The sequence below is a fragment of the Malaya genurostris genome, chromosome 1 (genome assembly GCF_030247185.1).
Source record: "Malaya genurostris strain Urasoe2022 chromosome 1, Malgen_1.1, whole genome shotgun sequence".
Classification (NCBI taxonomy): Eukaryota; Metazoa; Arthropoda; class Insecta; order Diptera; family Culicidae; genus Malaya; species Malaya genurostris.
The window spans coordinates 69,145,207-69,162,523 of NC_080570.1; the positions used below are offsets into that span (position 1 = coordinate 69,145,207).

The window sequence follows — 17,317 nt, forward strand, 5'->3', positions numbered from 1 at the left end:
ATACGAAAAAGTATTGTAAAAGTACAAACCTTTACGAAGAGATTTCATTTTTAAAAGTGTAAATAAATTGAGTTATCGCGAAGCAACACGTTTTTTGAGACGATATGTTGATCGTGCGCCGCTCACTTAGAGATGTGCGAAGCAGCTCCGAACCGATCAGCTCACTAAAGTGAATCGATTCAATGTATCAGCTCATCAGCTCATTTAGATTCAACTGAAGGTTTGTTTTGAGCGCCGTTTTTCTTACTCCATTTTTCTTTCATATGCATGATCGAAATCATTGAAGCACAAAAAATAATGCTATGCGAACTAACTTGTCTGCGAATTATTATTATTTCATATTTGAGAATATCTGCAAAAGTGGCATCCCTGAAAGTACCTTAGCCTACTGAGTGGGAGATAAGATTTCTTATTGACAATGGCTCATTCAATCTGTTAAAGAAGGATAGATACACAATTGGAAGAACAAACAAAAGCTCGTGCACGCATTTCTTCTTATTTATAACTCGCTCTTCAAGAGCCGAAGATCCGTTCAGCTCGTAGCTTGTTTCCACCTTACCAGCAGGGATGCCAAAAATCTGTGATCAAGCCAAAAACCTGTCTGTGTACAATGTGTGCACGTTTCCATAATAGCTGATCGGAATCATTTTGGTAGGCAAAGCAAAAAAGGTCTCCATATTTCCTACCGCTCAGTAATTCTTGGTGCTAAACTGTGATCAATTTCAAAAATCTGTGATCGATTTCAGAATCTGTGTAAATCTATGACCATTTTCAGAAATCTGTGAAAATCTGTTCCATTTTTTTAATCTGTGCAAAAGGTTGAAAATCTGTGAAACACAGATTAATCTGTGAACCTGGCATCCCTGCTTACCAGTGCGGTGAACTGGTGAGCTGCGGTTCTTTTAAAAAGAGCTGTGAGCTATCAGCTCACTTTAAAGATTCGATTTACTGGAATAGCTCATGAGCGAATTGCCCATCTCTACGCTCACTTCAAAAGTGAGTTACAGAAATAGCAGACGCGTAACGCCCTCCGTTTCTTAACCATTCATGATTTCAGTATGGCCATAGTGAAAATGAGTCACACGAATAGTACTCAGGATATTCTCATTGGAAAATAAATTGGATTAGGAATATATTTTCCTATAAGTATTGTAAAAGTTTGTTGCATTAAGTTGCATATTTCGCTTCGGCACAAGGTTTCCTAGGTAATAAGAGGTAAAATGATGTTTAACTTTTCCAGAAAATAATAAACCTATGCATTACCTTCTACAAAATCATGGGATTTTATATCTTCTACAATTATTCCAAACAAAGTATGTATAAAAAAATAGCTTGTAACAAGTTATGATTAGAAAACTAGTTTTTAGGGGGTTGTGATAATTCAATAACTAAAACTAACTTTGAAAAGGCATAAAAAAAGTTCCATCGAGTTCCACTCAGATTTTTTATTATAGTATTGGGCATATCTTTTCCTATAAATTCTGTAAAAATCAGCTGCATAAAGTTGCATTTTTCGCTTCGGTGTAAGGTTTTATCATAGGTAAAAAATGTAAAAGGTTGTATAACTTTGCCAGGAAACAACAAACCTATGCATTACCTTCAACAAAAATATGGGATTTTTTATTTTCTAGAATTATTCCAAACAAAGTATGCATAAAAAATAACTTGAGATAAGTTATGAATAAAAACTGATTTTAAGGGGGTTGCCATAAAAACGCTTTGTATATCCGAAACGGTGCGTCCTAGACTTTTGGTATATTTGACAAAGTAAATTATTTTAAATAGTTCTAAAACTTTGTGGAAGAAAAAAAATTTCTTTTTCTTCAGAAAAAAAGTTATGGTTATATTTTTTGTCAAAGTAGGCCATGAACAATTAGGGATAGAATCAAATTACGCGGTATATATTTGTAAATAATTTCTTAAAAGCAACTATATGCATTAAAAGAACGGCGGTTTGGCAGCTACTGATTTATGTCCACGTTTTCATTGATTCGAACCACTGTGCGCCGCTACGAAAATCCACACTCCACACAAAATCTTCCGGCAAGTAAGTTTGAGTAACTACTAGCTTAATCATTTCTGCTCCACCATTCATCTCACATAGGAAAACCATTTGTTAGAGTGAAATATGCCATCTCTGTTTTATGCATTGGCTCAAAGGATACGGTGAAACTATCGCAATCGAATCGAACTTCCGCGTCACTATAACAGAAGTATTGCTCAGTTTTCTCTTCATTTTTCCAGTAAGTTTGCTTCTTAGGGCCGAAGCAAACATACATCGACCAATTGGCAATTACAACGCAATCCATTGATTGTAGGTCAAGTAATAAGTAAAATAATAGGTAGACTCGACTAATGAGATGATTATAGTTATGATTCCCCCATATATCACATTTCTCATACCAGTTGATTAGTTTTTTGGCACCTTCAAATTAAATAAATGCTTACCGATTAGTTTTTTCAAATACAAGCAATAAAAATTTCGCTTTGACATAAGTACTCCATTCATTGGTATTTGAATCTTAGTTATTGTGCTACGCAGTATGCTATTTTAGTTCCACTACTAAAACCTTTATATATTGACTGTCTTAATTGTAATCAACATATCAAAAAGCATGCACGCAGGAAAAAACTCTTATCTTCGATCTCGTTCTCGGACTGTCCAAATAAGACGCATTTGCCGGGCCAAGTTCATTTTCCAGTTACTGGCACAGCTCTCTGAATGTTCATCGATATTTATGATTATCGTTTTCTGCAATCAGTGTGTCCTTACACGTACAAACGCTTCGTCCGTGAACCTTCCTCGCTGGAACGAGTATATCTCGAAAACCCATCGGAAGGTCGTTTGTGCACCATAATTTGTTTTTATTGATGTCAGTGCCAGTACCAATTCCTTCTCTACTACTGCCAAGTTTGCAATCCGACGGGCCCCGAAGCTAACGCAAAGGGTTGTTGGCTTACTGCCCATCACGATTACGTTCAGTTTTTCGCTGTGTCTATCCAACATACTTTTTTTTGAGCTTCACCGCCCTTCTTCATCGTGGAACCAGGCACGGAAAAACAGCAGACAGAGCTCAATGCAGCCGGTCAGTCTGGGCTATTGAGCCGAATCTGCTCTATGTTGGATTACATATTGAAAGCAATTCATACCGGTCTGCATGGGATGCCAGCTGCAATTCTAGCTATTCGTTGATGGTGTAAAAAGAAAGAAGCGTGTCGGACCAAATTCCATCATAGTGCAATTATAGCAATTATTTTTAATAATATTTGATTGGGGAGCTTTTGAAAACATCGGGAAAAAACAATAATGTTCTAAATTTTCATATACTTAGCAAATATTTTCGAACCCATGAAATATCCATACGCTGGAATGAACTATTTTATTGAACAATATTTTCATGCTATCAATCAAAAAACAACTCCGGTTTTGGGTCATCATATTATCTGAAGCATTCGATCTACTTCAATCCGCAATCATACGTATATACATTTTCTTTAAACTACATACTACCTGGATTCGAATCCGGATAAATCTCAATAGCAGACTAAGAGACTATAGGGACTTTCTTTTGAATCGACTCAGTCAATTCCGAATGCATATTTTTGTTTCAATAATACGAGCTGGGAAGCTTCCGGAGTATCTCTGCCATTTCCAGAAAAGGATGCTTATATACGATACAGACGAAGGACAGAGAGAGAAGCTAAGCTCCACAAGTGTTCCGAAGCTATCGGGGGAGTACTCCGATAACTCAAAAAGTGAAGTGAGACACCTGGGAGTGATAATCGATGACCGTTACAAATGTCAACAGTCGTGAAAACGTGCGCGCTATCTATATTTTGGAGTTTAAAATATTGACGTTCAATTAATAGAGGAGCTCGTGGATTAAGTTACCACCCCTGCATTTCTCAGAAATGGTGTGGGTCTTGGCTCTACAATTTTGTAGGAGGACAGGTTGGTTGTCATGAACGTAACCGAACCTAAAAATTGTCATAAGGGTTTCCGTTTGACGGCATCTGTTAGATTGAAATTATTTCTGCATCAGATATTTCGTTTTCTTCGAGATCGCTGAAGTAGCTATAGGTATGTGAATATTTCGGATATTTTGTAGCACTAGGTTCGTTTGTTTCTTTGTTCCTTTAGCTTTCGTCTGGTATAACCTTTTTTTTTTAGATTTGCGTAAATGTTTAGCTTCAAATTGCATATGATGAGAATAAAAAATGGAATAGGGGAGGGTGGTCCTAAGCCGTCATAGTAAGATTCATGTCTCACAAAGATAATTAACAGTGTTTTTTGATATTTTCGCTGTTAAATAACATTAGAAAAACCCTTACCTACAATACAATACAATTCTAGACTTTTCGAGGCGGTTGACAGAGGTTTGTACGGTCGCTCAGCAGCGTATATTGAAACAGTAGAAGCCCAGGTGGGCTGCGTGAAAGGGCATCGACTTACCCATGTTCGCTATACCCGTCCCCTGGTATGGTCAAGTTGGTTATTTGCTGTACAATTGTTTTAAATATGCTCAAAGTTGTCCTGCAATAATATTTTCCGGTAGTATTGTGAAACTTACACGCAGAAAGATAAAGCTAGTTCAAAAAACCTGTTTTCATCCACATGGTGGTGTAATGATGTCTTTATCATTTTCATTTATTTTTTTTCTCCTGTGCTATGTATACTTTTTTTCCCCGAAATACTATAATGTAAAAAAGTTCAGAAAATAGTTTTGAAGATTTCTGTTGTATAATGCTACTACTTTGATACACTACATTTGAATTTAGGTTAGTGAAAATCTATTCAATCATATGTGAGAGAATGAAGTGAGCTCCATTTTATCATTTTTAATTATTATTGCCGGTACTCCCAGAACCGAAAGCTGGATATCGGCATAGTGACATTCGGTTCATTCCTTCCATACACTAACATGAACTACAATTTTATTTACGGTTCTCTATGACGATTTGAATGTTGGGAAAAAATGTACCGGCAGTCTGACTTGGATAAAATTCAACAAATCATTTATGAAATTATCAATGGTTTATTTGGTTACAGAGTCTCATGGTCTGCAAACTAGAGAAAATCACTAGTTTATATAAAGAGATATCTTATGAACAAAGTATTCCTGAAAATCACGTTTTCATACTAAGCACCCTATCTCCGGAACCAGGGGTATGATCCGAATGAAAATTGGGATATTTTCATGGCATCTTAAGAACTTTCATCTCCGAGAAAATTGAGTGACATTATTTTCACATTTTTGATGCACTATTTCCATATTGTTGGTGCATATCACCCTGTAATTCCAGAACCGGAAGTTGGATACATATGAAATTCCGGAACTTTGTTTGGAACCATGAGACCTTCAATTTGAACCTAAGTTTATAAAACTCGATCGAACCATCTTCGAGGAAATTGAGTGATATTAATTTAACATTTTTGGTGCATATCATCCTGTAATTCTGAAACAAGGATTCGGATCTAAATGATATTCAGAAACTTGGTATGGGACCATAAGACCTTTCATTGGAATATAAGTTTGAGAAAAGCGGTTTAGCCATCTCCGAGAAAAGTGAGCGACGTAATTTTCACATTTTTGGTGCAAAATTTTCACATTTTTAATGCACAATTTTCACATTTTTGGTGCATATCACCCTGTAACTCCGGAACCGGAAGTCCGACCCAAATGAAATTCAGAAACTTTGTATGGGACTATGGGAGTAGCTTTCAAACGGGTCTAGGTTTGTTGAAATCGGTTCAGTCATCCCCAAAGCATTTTCGAGTTGAAAGTAATTCCATAAGTATATTGATTTAAACTACTTACAGCAATAAATGCTGGAAAAACATAACTTCCATGTACCATACGACTCAGTTCGTCAATTCATTTTTCTCGTAGATGGCTGAACTGATCTAAGATTCAAATCAAATCTAAGAATCATCTATGATTCAAATGAGATTTCTTAAAATCCTATAAAACATCTTACTTTTTAGTCAGATCCGACTTCTGGTTTAGGAGATACAGGGTGATTAGTATAAAACTGTCCATTTCACATAAATTGATCAGGTTTATCGGGTTTGCAGATTTTGATAGTCGATTACCAAATAAATTTATTTCAGTTTAAGCGGTATTCGTTTTTGGATTCGGAATGTACCCCCAAATTTTAACACACTCCTCAGCTGAATTTAACTGATTTCGGCTACACCGAGTTTAGAATTCCGGTTCCAGTATCGAATCGTTTCTCAAAGCTCAATCATTTTCTCAAAAAAGGCCAAATCGAACATCAAAAACAAAAATTCAAATTAAAGGACTTAAGGTCCCATACAAAATTGGTGAATTCTATCCATTTCTGGAATAACAGATGATGAGTTTTTAAAATTCATACCGATATAGAAGATGTAAATTGTTTGGCGTATTAATTTATGGCCATTCGAATCATTTTGGGTTATGCTAATTCCTGAATACCGGCTCTGGAGGTACCATAAATAATGACGAAAAACTGTAAAGTGGAACTTACTTGGACATCTCATGGAATGTTCAATCGATTGTCACACGTTAAGATTGAAAAGCGATACGATTTGCAGTTTCGACATTACAGGTTAATGAGTGATTAAAATCTCGATTTGCCGTTTAAAACAACGATAAAAACAAACGTTTAAAACAAACGATAATTAAAATAATGTCATGAGAACTACAACACCTAAGAATATCCATGCAAAAACACATGCAGATTGATAAAAAAGGTATCATCTCACTGCTAGGTGGATTAGTCGCGTTTTTTAGATTAGCATCACTTTTCCCAAAGTTAAAAATCATAATGAAAAATGAGCCCAAATTAGTGTCAGAAATTATTTAAAAAAAAAATCATGAGACTGTTTTTAAGAAAGAGAAAGGCATTATCACACCACTAGGTGGATTGAGAAGGGTATTTTCCTTCAGTATTAGCAAACCGGCATTTTCCATATTGGCTTTGTACACCGTTCGCAGTTCTCGCAGTACTTACTCTGGTGTGGGAAAAATTAAGTTTATTTTGTGTACCGTTCGCAGTATGAGTTTCGCTTCAAACAAGGGTATTCAGTTGCCTTTGATTGAAGGGAAATAAATTTAAAACAACATAGACCAAGAAGACCACAACGATAGAAAAAAATCTACAAATCAGTCCTTCTGAAGACTTTAAATGTTTACAAAAGAACTATAAGAAATATTCAACTGTTGAAATATGCAAATCGAATTTAAAAATAATCAGTTTGGTGAATCGTTCGCAGTGCGAACTTCGCATCAAACGAGTACAAATATTACCAACATTCAGTTGCTTTGCATTCGAGAAAAATGCCATATGTGTATTGGTTTGTATGCGTTTTTGTAACTTTAGGATGTACAAGTAGTGTCAGATATTTTAATGGTCCTTACACCTGCATTAAATTACATGAAATTATTCGTATTATCGTCAATCTGGTTATGTCTCTTACATTACCCACCCACCTTTTTGAGGGCCTTTTGCAGCACTAATTCCTTCTATACATGCAGTGCCAATGTATCAGTTAAATGGCTGGAATGGATGCTAGGGAGGTTGCCGGCCAGTAAACCAGTTATTGATCGAGCTCAATTTTTTAGGCTAGACATTTCATTGCATTTTCAGAGATGGTAGCAAAACAATGTTCCTGATTCTGCACCGCAATGCTCAAATTTTCTTCGTGATTCGACAGTTTTCAAGTAGAATTTTCTATAAAATATTTTGTTTGTTTGTTTACTATAAAGTAGTTCGTTTAGCCGATATAAAAAAAGTTTTTTGGAAATTGACAGGAACGCACAACTAAACTACTTGTTATTTCAATAGAAATATTTACTAAAACAAACTACTTCACTAATTAAAAACATTTTTTAATCCACCTAGTGGTGTAATGATGCCTTTCTCATATCTCACATATTCTCATACATAAATGTGTGGTACTCTACAAAATAATTTTTTTCATGCTTGAAAACAAAAAGGGTTGTCCATAAACTAGTATAACCTACAGAGTGAAACAGTACTCAGATCAGTTAGGCCATCTCCGAGAAAACGAAGTGAGTTGCATATTGCAGGTACTTACAAAACCGGAATCCGGGAACCGGTATAATTGAAATCGGTTCTAGAAAAGGTACTGGGATCCATGTTTGAGTCTATGGCTACAATCTTCGGTCGTTAATCAAAACCCGGGACCCAGGAAGGCCGAAATTAATTTGTCATGCCGTCTACTGACAATGACTACCGATTGGAATAGTTTTGAGGCGAGTTCGCCGCATTTAGTGACGGTATACATATTTTAACAATCTTCACCTTGTAATTCCGGAACCGCAAGTCGGATCCGGACGAAATTCAAAAATTCAATATGGGACTAAAAGATCTTTCATTTTAACATGAGTTTTTGCAAATCGGTCTAGCCATCGCTAAGAAAAGTGAGTGAAATCTAACCTATTTACGATTTCCTGTGCTTCCGGAACAGGAAATCGGGAACCAGAATAGCCGAAATCAATTTGTTTTTTTTTATGTTTCGCCGCTTTAAGTGACGGTATCAAATTTTTCACAAATTTTACCCTACAGTACCGAAAGTCAAATCCGGAAGAAATTTGAGAGTTTTATTTGGGACTATGAGATCTTTTATTTGATTAAGATTGTTAAAATCGATCTCGCCATTTCTGAGAAAAGTGAGGAAGTAATTTGAAATTGTAATTGTTTTAACTCATTACCATGCAATTCCGGAACTTGAAGTGGGATAAAAATAAAATTCAAGAACTTTTTATGGGACAATCATACCTTTCATTTGAATCTTAGTTCATGAAAATCGATTTAGTCATCTCCGAGAAAAAAGAGAGTGTAAAAAAATGTTACATACATTCATACACACACATATGCAGACATTTTGCGTACCCGACGAACTGAGTCGAATGGTACATGATACTCGACCCTAAGGGCCTTGGTTCACAAGTCGATTTAAAAGTTATTGCATGACCATTTTATATGAGAAAGGCAAATCAAATACATTGTTTTGTAATTTCTAGCAACAGGTTTTTTGTGTTTGACTAGATTTTCTTTTGTCGTTTTTTGAAAAAATCGTAGAGGTTTACCTAAATTTGGTAATTTTTACTTTTTTTCTCTGCGTGTGACAGCTATAAGGCATAACCGATTTTAGAATGATTAAAAATCTTTCTGAACATATCTAACATAAATAAGAATTCTACAACAATTGTAGAATATTTTAGAATTTCACTAAGTGACATTTGCTATATGGTTTGCGTTGAAGACGTCAATCACAAAAAAATGTTTCATAGCGAATAACGTCGCTTGAACTTCCCATATTTTGGTATACCGGATTTTACTTTTTCATCCTCAAGAACAGTTTTGAACAACGAAAAAAATATCTTCATACAAAAGTTGCAATCAGTAGGTCATATTTTTAAATATTTTGATGCATGATATTTACACGAATGAATCTAAGCAATTTGATTAACAAACCTTACCTTGGACTTACAATCACATGAGCTTTACATACTTTATACTCTAGAAAAACTCCCTTCTCTCTAAATATTATTTTCAGATAAATCTATGACAGCTCGAAAAGAAAACTTTGACTCGTCTGTAATGTTTGAAACATATCAAAGGAACGTAGACTTGTTGACCAGTTGAGAATTTCGCCTTAATTTTACTGTAATCTAGTGGATCACTGCGCTAACCAACTTATCTCTCTTTAATATTATATCAAGATTATCTTGTAGAAAATACATCAGCATTATGCTCTCTTTTCCAAAGAACTTGAACTGGCCCAATATTTGAATATTCGACTATAACCTTAATAGCTGAGACTTCAACGGCACTCCTAGTCAAAATATTCTTCTGTGTCGTATGAATTCGTAGGTCTACACGGAAAATAAAAACTACCTATTATTTGACTTCTTTTTACTGAATTTTGAGTACTTCCTTTCATTCTCTCCTTCAATTGTTGTCAAAATACAAAGAGCAAAACCACCCAACAGCGACAGTTTCGTTCAATAAGCTAAAATTAAGTAAACCGTATTAACTTGAAATTGAGTCAATACGACTCAACTGTAGAGTAAATATAACTCATCTTTAAGTATTTTTTTGCACGTGTCTTACGAAAACTACCTAGAGCCACTTTACCTAAAATTAGTTTATTGAACGAAACCCCCAAATTGGGTGGAATGTACTTAAAATTAGGTTGATTTGCGGTTCCGTGTAAGATTAATTACCAGCTTCCATACTGTTCATTACTTTTACTCGGCTGATTTGGAAGTTGTTCGAAAGAGTATTTGAAAAAAGTGTAATTAGGAAGCGGGAATCGGTAGTATCATTCATAATAAGAAAACCAAAGATGAGTCTATTGATGTTAGATTGAGGATTTCTTAATCCTTAACAGGTGAAACAAACTCCTGCGGGTGTCAAAGAAAATCCCTAAAGCATACAAAATCTCTTTGTAATCGACGAACTCAAACATGAACAACACACAAAAAACATAAACATTCAAAGCTTCATCAAATGAAACAGACCCATTAACATGCTCCGCAGCATTGGATCGCATAAGTCAAAAATATTCAAATTTATTTAATAGATAACTGACCGGAAGCAGTATAATCTGTGCTATAGCAACAGCCGAAGGTTTTTCCATTAAAATACTATTTCCCATTACCATTCATCCTAATGAGCCCAGACCAATCTCATTCGGAACGAGCTACCCGAGGCGACCCAAATTACTGTGCCTCGTTTGACATTATTTATCTCACTTTAACACGAAGAAACTCCCATCATCATTTTCTCTCAAATTGAGAATCGTTGATACCGTACGGCTAACTTATGTTAAGATTATTTAGAAGCTTACATTGTTCCAGATCCGTAACAGCTCAGCTATTCCAGATTCCACTCCTTATGATGTGGTCATTCACTGTTTACTCAATACTATGCAACAGAACTGCGGCAGAAGATTACGCAAACGTACACACACACAGCACTTCCACTACTAATGCTGATTACCGTGCCGATCATTGCTACTATTCCCGATATAAACACAGCATATCATATTTCAAATTCAGTAAAGTTCTAGCCGATGAATCTTGGCATATATTTTTTTATTTACAAACACAAATAACACTTCATATACATAATATTACTTCCCGTTTCAATATTTTCAGGTTGAAGTATTCTTCAAAACACAACAGCGGAAAACCCAAATCTCATACTGATTGTTTTCCCACATCATTGCCGTCTTGTCAAATTTTCGACAGGTTTCCTCCCTACCCTGATTAAATGCCCAACGCTTTAAAATGTTGTCATAACTCCACGGTTCCAGGCTTCACATTTCCGCGTTTGTATGTGTGCGCAAAACGAGTGTATGTACTCCACATTCTTTCTACCCCTCACATTTTTTTCGCTTACGGCACAGCTGCTCAGTCAGAGTAGCACACGAAAAGGACAACACAAGGTTGACCTACTCCACTACACTCCACACTACAGCAGAGTCAGCAGCAGCAGCAGCAGCATCACCGGCTGAGAGCTATATCCCGCTGTCCCAGAAAAGCGTTTCTCCTGCTGTACCGTTCGCCACCCACTTTCTGCCGACCCGATGGGCTAGAAAGGTGCGGAACGCGCAGGAATGAGGAAAACCACACACAAAGCACTGCACATCACTGGGGCAAGTTACGAACCGTTTTCCGCTTCTGGCAGGACTTTTGCTTCCACTCGGCGTGCTTCCGAAATAGCAACTGACTGTCCTGACTCGAATTTTGCTGGCAATTCTGTAAGAACCTTTGTACCTAGTCTTCGCTAAAATCACGAACGCTAGGTCGGATGCGAATGAACTCCTGCTCCACTAACGATGACAATCGGTGACAGAAGGAGACCGTTCCTGTCGAGGTCGCTTTCATTGATACGAGCGGGAGAAAAGATGCGTGTTCGTTTACTCCCAAGTGGTACAGGTTGGGTGCAGTTCATTCGCAACAGAGGAAAGCTTTGGCAGGTTATGAGAGCTTCATTATCACGCGGAGAGCAGCATGAGGAAATGAATAATGAATTAATACAGGAAAAAGTTCAGGAGTTTGCGCATTATCCGCGTAGTAAAACTGTCAGTAGCTCGCCTGGGGTGCCGGTCGTTAAGAATGGGTTGTGAGAATGAACCACTGTGAAAGCTGTCATGCTGAATAAGTGAAAGGTAGGGTCAATTTTCTATGCAGAAGCTTAATATTTGGTTCTACGTAACCAATGAGGCACAATGGTGCTTCCAAACAACGACGCATAGGACGCATAGTTTAAAATCGTCTGCACAATTTGATTTGTGGTTGATATTGTTAAAAAAAATATCAACGATTCTGAGGTACTGCCTTGTGAAAAACGCACTGTAGAAAAGTGAAGAGGCTATCTGGATTCGTCGCACAAGTGTTTTACTACACGATTACCTTTACGAGAAGAATCGGCGCACTGTTACCAGTAATAATCTACAACTGAGACAGTATCCTGTTGACCGATCTTAAAGCTACTAGGTGAACGGAGCACCTTGAGATGTTTTCCCTTCCTCGTATAGAAAGGTTATGCAATCAATATAAAAACCGACTATGCTATCATATACAATTCGACTCCGTTAGTTGTGATCAACAAATATCTGTGTGTGCATGTATGTATGTATCAGGAATCACTAATCAGAACTAATTAGCTCAATTGGCACGTTGCCCTAGTTATTTGGAGATTTGTGCCTTGCCGTAGCTTCTCGTTAATTTCCTGATGGAAATGGAAGGATAAAAGAAACATGGAAAGGAATTTTGAAGTGGGTGAGGTGGGAAAACAGCACAAAACATGAAGAAATAAATCGTTCTGCATCCCCGAAAGAATGCTGAACGATTTGCAGGTAGGCCAAAATGCACAGTTAATAAAACCTCCAACCCCGAGAGGATTTAGAGGTTTTACAAAAGCGACACCATTCTGCATTCCCGGAAGAATGCAGAACGATTCGCAGTATGTATAAGCAGAAGTAAATTCGGCGCCCCATAAAGGATGCCAAACAATCTGCTAAGACCTTTTTAAGGTCAATACAGAAAGGATTCTTTCACTTCAGGAACAACGATGAACCCTTCTGACTATAGCTCCTTACCACATTGGGCGAGAAACGATAGAATATCTTTTAATTTTAATTTCGCATACACAGACTTAACCATGTATAGAGAACCAAAAACCCGAATACGTAGTTGTGTCAATGCGGGATAGTTTCATATCAGATGATATGAAGTACCGCAATCGCATTCGCATATGATAAATGAGTTTGCAATGTCCAATCAGAGCTCTGACCAGAATACTACAATGTGGCTTGGAAGAATGCAGTAAACACTTTGACATTTTCAGATTCAAATCTGGTAAAAATGCTTTTGTCTAAGCGCAAGTTTGCAAGCTGCGCCAGTTGCTGGGATGTTTGGATGCAGCCCAAGAACGAATCTTGTGCTTTATCCAACTAGTTGAAAGTTTTAAAGCTGGTTCAGGACCAACGAAATCATTCGTTGCACCAGCTCTAGCCAACTCACTAGAATCGACGGTGAATCATTCGAACTGAGTGCTTTTAAAGCTGCCTGATTCTCTGTTGAAGTGCCGATGGAATTCCACATAAAATCGCGTATATTTCTGCTACAGTACAGTATCTACCAAGTGAACGAGACTGTTCTAGTCTCATTTCACGACAGTAGACACCAGCACAGTTGGTAAACGACTGGACAATGCGCGATTCAGGCCCCAATGTGGTTCATAGCCACTTGTCCAGTAACTCCTATCCCTACCTCCCCGCGGTGCCAGCTGGGGTGCGAGTAATCATAGGAAAGATCGGGTAACCAACCCCAGTGGGACCTTGATCGTATGCTGACAGGGAAGGGGGGGCTTGCTTTCTCTTTACAGAGAGCAAGCCTACCCGAGCGTCTGTTCCCCATGTTGGGGCGGCTCGAAACAGCGTCTATTCTCCATGTTAGGACCGGCTGATTACCGTCCAAGGCAATGTACACGCCTGTGATCGGGCTGGAGAGCCTGCACGAGGTAACAAACGACAACGGCCAACGATGCGTGAACTTTGCAGCCTCCCGAGGAATGGTAGTTCGAAGCACCTTCTTCCCCCGCAAAGATATCCACAAAGCCACCTGGATTTCACCTGATCAACATACGGAAAATCAAATCGACCACGTTCTCATCGACGGGCGATTCTTCTCCGACGTCATCAATGTCCGCACCTACCGCAGTGCCAACATTGATTCTGACCAAGACCTTGTTGCAGTTTGTATGCGCTCAAAACTATCGACGGTGCACATCACTCGTCGCACAGGAACGCCAGAATTCAATCTAAAGCAGCTACGTAGCGTTCGTACTGCCGAGGAATACGCGCAACAACTGGAGCAAGTGCTCCCAACGGAAGACTTTTGAAGACGGATGGAGGAATATAAGATCCGCCGTGAGTAGCACTGCTTCAACCGTTCTAGGTACGAGGTTATCGAATCGAGGAAATGACTGGTTTGACGGCGAATGTCAGCAGTTGGTCGAAGAGAAGAATGCAGCAAGGGCGAGGATGCTACAACACCGCACTAGAGCGAACGAGGAACGATACAGACAGGCACGGGACAGACAGAACACGGTTTTCCGGAAGAAAAAGCGCCACCAGGAAGACCAAGATCGCGAAGCGATGGAACTGGTGTACCGCGCAAATGATACACGGAAATTCTATGAGAAGTTGAACCGCTCACGTAGAGGCTTCACGCCACAGGCCGAAATGTGCAGAGATACCAGTGGTAACCTTCTCACGAACGAACGTGAAGTGATCGACAGGTGGAAGCAGTACTATGACGAGCATCTGAATGGCGAAGCACAGGATACAGAGAACGACACAGGAATCAATCTGGGTGCACGCTCAGCCGACGACAGATCCCCAGCACCTGATCTGACAGAGATAAGTGAGGAGATTCGCAAGCTGGGGAACAACAAAGCCGCGGGCAATGACCAGTTACCAAGCGAGCTGCACAAACATGGAGGAGAGGCACTGGTTAGAGCGCTGCACTGGATGATTTCTAAGATTTGGGAGGAGGAGATTCTACCACAGGAATGGATGGTTGGAGTGGTATGTCCCGTCTACAAAAAGAGCGATAAGCTAGATTGTTGCAATTACCGCGCAATCACATTGCTTAACGCCGCCTACAAGGCACTCTCCCAAATCCTTTGCCGTCGTCTATCACCAATAGCTAAGGAATTCGTAGGGCCGTACCAAGCGGGATTTACTGGAGCCCGCGCCACTACGGATCACATATTCGCGATAAGACAAGTACTCCAGAAGTGTCGTGAATACAACGTACCCACGCATCACCTATGCATGGACTTCAAAGTGGCATACGACACAATCGATCGAGAACAGCTATCATGCACGAATACGGTTTCCCGGATAAACTGACGCGATTGGTCAAAGCAACGATGGATAGAGTGATGTGCTACGTCCGAGTATCTGGGACGCTCTCGAGTCCCTTAGAATCTCGGAGAGGGCTACGGCAAGGTGATGGACTCTCGTGTATCTTGTTCAATATTGCTTTGGAAGGTGTGATTCGAAGAGCGAGGATCGACACGAGTGGCACGATCTTCCGAAAGTCCGTACAACTTTTTGGCTTCGCTGAATATGTAACACGTAACCTTGAGAAGACGACGGAAACCTACATCGGACTGAAAGCTGAAGCTAGGCGTATCGGACTGGCCATAAATGCGTCGAAAACAAAATAAATGAGAGGAAGAGGCTCTAGATAAGAAACACTACGCCTCCCACCACGAATATTGATAGACGGTGACGATATCGAGGTGGTTGGGCTCACTGGTGACCGCCGACAATGACACCAGCAGAGAAATACAGAGACGTATTTTGGTAGGGAATCGTGCGTACTTTGGGCTCAGAAAAACCCTTCGATCGAGAAAAGTACGCAATCGCACGAAATTGACCATCTACAAAACGCTTATTAGACCGGTTGTTCTCTATGGCCACAAGACCTGGGCTATGTTGGCAGAGGACCAACGCGCCCTCATTGTTTTCGAAAGAAAGGTACTGAGGACCATCTATGGCGGAGTGCAGATGGAAGACGGAACGTGGAGACGGCGTATGAATCACGAATTGCAACAGCTGCTAGGAGAACCACCTATCGTACGGACAGCTAAAATCGGACGTCTACGATGGGCTGGGCATGTCATAAGGATGTCGGACGACAGCCCAGTGAAAATGGTTCTTGAATCTAATCCGACTGGTACAGGAAGAAGAGGAGCGCAGCGAGCAAGGTGGATCGATCAAGTGGAGGGTGATCTCAAAAGCATCCGTGCCTTGAGTGGCTGGCGACGAGCAGCCATGGACCGAGTTATGTAGAGACGTATTCTTGATACAGCAAAGGACACCCCAGGCCTATAGCTGTTAGGTAAGGTAAGGTAAGGTAAGGTAAGACACCAGCCCGACCATTCAACAGAGAACCGTCCGTATGACAAACTACGTGTTCACCAAGTTGTCATTCCATATAACCAGAAAACGATTCCTCACGAAGAGGATAGCTCGCATTGAATGTTTTGAAAAGAAAACTGCATGTGAGAGTTATGTCACTAGGAGCGAGTCAATACTCATCTCAGGTAACCATTTGAGACCACAAGCGAGTGTGGCTAGTAGCATAGTTTATAGGGTTACTGTTCCAAAGCCCTGTAACCTTAAAACGGTATGCACAAGATAATGCTTCTTGTTTTAGAAAAACATGTAGTGGTTTAATGCACAGTAGCGCCTCTAGAGTAGCAGTAGGAGTTGTCGTGAATGCTCCTGTCATCACCATTAGAACCATCATTTGGAGATGATTTAGCTTTGACTGAACTTTCGAAACTTCTTCTTTCTGCCAACATACAAGACATCCATATGCTAAAATTGGTCTAACAATAGTTGTGTAGATCCATTGAATGTATCTGGGTTTGAGTCCCCATGATTTTCCAAAAGCTCGTCTGCATTGGTCGAAAGCCAAGCAAGCTCTTTTAATCCTGAAGTCAATATGAGCAGACCTATTCAGTTTTGAGTCAAGAATAACCCCGATGTATTTAACTTGATCGACCACAGTGACCTCTGAACCGAAGAACTGTAACAGACGAGCTCCTGTGATTATTCTACGATGTGTAAGTAACGCGAGATGACACACCACTACTAAAAAATAAAATAAAAGAAACACTCACGGATAGGTTTGCTGCAAATCAATTTTAAATTTTCAACTTGAATCACACGATTGACTTGTAAATTTTCACACATCCCATATAAAGCTGATAA

The 17,317-nt window shown here is 39.2% G+C and overlaps 1 protein-coding gene across 4 annotated transcripts in view; it reads right to left on the bottom strand.

The window, feature by feature from the left end:
* Positions 1 to 11,731, bottom strand: part of LOC131440365 (probable serine/threonine-protein kinase ndrD) — a 491,144-nt gene extending 479,413 nt beyond the window's left edge. For 3 of the 4 annotated variants that reach the window (XR_009231378.1, XM_058611617.1, XM_058611620.1), the window contains exon 1: positions 10,865 to 11,727. The gene's annotated coding sequence lies outside the window, so the exon portion shown is untranslated. Of the gene's footprint in view, positions 1 to 10,864 lie in introns of all 4 variants that reach the window. The other variant, XM_058611618.1, reaches the window with a different exon arrangement.
* Positions 11,732 to 17,317: the final 5,586 nt, after the last annotated feature.